The sequence below is a fragment of the Colobus angolensis genome, unplaced genomic scaffold (genome assembly GCF_000951035.1).
Source record: "Colobus angolensis palliatus isolate OR3802 unplaced genomic scaffold, Cang.pa_1.0 Scaffold450, whole genome shotgun sequence".
In the NCBI taxonomy this organism is placed as follows: domain Eukaryota; kingdom Metazoa; phylum Chordata; class Mammalia; order Primates; family Cercopithecidae; genus Colobus; species Colobus angolensis.
The window spans coordinates 1103205-1105903 of NW_012117933.1; positions in this window are offsets into that span (position 1 = coordinate 1103205).

The window sequence follows — 2699 nt, forward strand, 5'->3', positions numbered from 1 at the left end:
ATGGTCTCGATCTCCTGACCTCGTGATCCGCCCGTCTCGGCCTCCCAAAGTGCTGGGATTACAGGCTTGAGCCACCGCGCCCGGCCTCCCCAGGTAATTCTATTATGACTGCCAACCCCAACCTTGAAAACAGCTGTGGTAGAAGCCCCTTAAACGCTGTATTTCGTTTCAGCTTCTGTTCCAGACCAATGAGCTCTGAGCTAGCTAGCAGAATAGGAGTGACCCACTTAAATACCCTCAGTTTGAAGCTCAGGCAGGTCAAACGAGACATTTAGCAGCCATGACTAATAAAGGGAGAAAAGGTACATGTTTGTTGGTTCTAGAAAAGAAAAATGAGAAGTGGCACCATCCTTTCCCTTCTTTTGTTATGGGTCGAGTTGTGACCCCTAAAATTCATATGTTGAAGCCCTAACCCCCAGTACCTCAGAATATGAGTGTATTTGGAGATAGCAGTGATTAAGTGAAAATGAGGCCATTGGGATGTGCCCTAATCCACTCTGACTAGTGTCCTTAAAAACAGAGATTAGAACACACAGGGATATGTCAGGGATGCACGTGTACAGAGGGATGACCATGTAAAGAGGTGGCAAGAGACTGGCTATCTGCAAGCCAAGGAGAGAGGCCTCAGAGGAAACCAACTATGCTGGCACCTTAATCTGGGACATCTAGCCTCCAGAATTGTGAGAAATATCTGATGTTTAAGTCATCCAGTCTGTGGTATTTTGTTATGGTAGCCACAGTGAACTAATACACTCTCCTTCTCCTAATTTTGGTTCCAAGGCATGGCAGTATTCTGGTCTGCTATTTCTCCTCCCTTCTGGAGGGATGTGGCTGGCAATGGGCGTGATGGCGCTAACCATTTTGCTGGCATCTGGATGACCCAGCCTCAGGTGTGCAAAGCATAGTTTATACAAACAGGTCACACCCCATGAGTTACACTCAGAACAGCCCCAGCTTCCAGGGACTGAGCTGTCATATAATCTTATCCCCTCTTCTAACCCAGACCCCTTGTCCCATCCTCCAGAGCAGGGGAGGATCTCTGCCATGACTATTAAATCTGAATTGAGAGCTTATCTCTCATTGGTTCATTTTCTGTAAAATTCACTTGAGTGACCCAGGACTGTAATTACTGTTGCTTAACTGCTTTATCTTGCTTGAGAAGACAAATTTTAGCAATGCTGCGAAGTGAATCATTTTTGTGGCTACATCATGCTGTCTAATACAATATCATCTCAAATTAATTTATTCAAAAGAGTACATTCCCAGCCTGAGCATATTCAGCATCTTTGTAGTTTGCCTGTAACCAATATGAGACACTCAAAGCATCCATTATGACTTTCCCATAATTCCGAAAGCTACATATGTAACATATTCCTGAGAAGATTTCTCATATATTAACTGACACCTGTTTTCCTTTCCTCAACCTCCATGGAGAGATATTTAAAAAACTGTTTTAGTAACAACACTTAGAATACTAGATAATAAGTATTGAGCACTTCCATGGATGGGACACTGTGCTACACACTTAATCTGTTATCTCATTAATTAATTTTAAAGATAATTTTATGAATCAGTTGCTATTAGTGTTTCCATTTTGCAAATGAGGAAATGGAAATACAGAAAGAATCAAAACTGTCTTATTATAGGACATTATAGAATCAAAGACCAATCTTATAAAGCATTTTATCTCTCATTCATGTCACCATCAGCTTTGAACTATTTTATTTTTAATTAAAAAGTGCTTTCAAAAATCTGTACAGGCCTGAGGAGCAGTGAGGCACATTGAGAGAAAGAACACAGTCTTTGGAACCAATATTGGTTTAAAATACTAACTCTGCCCTTGACTAACTCCATGACCTTGGAAAAATTACTGAACTTAGCCAAGCATCAATTAATTCAGCTATAACTGGGGCTCATATGACACCCCTTGCAGTATACAAGCCTTTAGGTGTATATATGTATTCACTTCTTTTGGGTAGATACTTAGGAGTAGAATTTACATTTACCTTTTTAAGATACTGCCAAGCTATTTTCCAAAGTGGCAGTATCATTGTACATTCCTGTTGACCATGTACAACATTCTTGTTTCTTCACACTTGTAATCATCTGTCTTTTGATTACAGCCATTGTAGTGGGTGTAAAGTGGCACCTCATTGTGGTTTGAATTTGCACTTCCCTAATGACTAATGATGTTGAACATCTTTTCACGTGCTTAGTATTCATTTGCATATATTCTTTGGTAAAATAGCTATTGAAATCTTTTGCCCATGTTTCAATTTTGTCATTTGTCTTATTATTGAGTTATAAGAGCTGAATAGAAGTCTGTGAAATTCTTTCACATAAATTGTGAAATGTCTAACATCAAGCTTGCCACATTATACAGGGCGTCTAATAAATATTTGGCAAGAATGATTCTGATTATGCTATTCAATTCAATTCAGCAGGTTTTTATTGGGTACTGGCTGTGTGCTAGGCATATTTTAGGTGTTGGAGATTCAGTAGAGAACATTAACAGACAAAAATCTCTGCTCTCAGAGAAGTGGGGAGTAATCATTAATAGTTGCATAGCTATCAGATGGAAAAAGCTGGGATTTGGGATAGGCCTTCTCCTCTGAGACTCTGGCTCTCAGCCGCTACTCTGAACATCCCAGGCCTGAGTGTATTGCATTGGGGAGTTATACATGATATAAATGATGAAT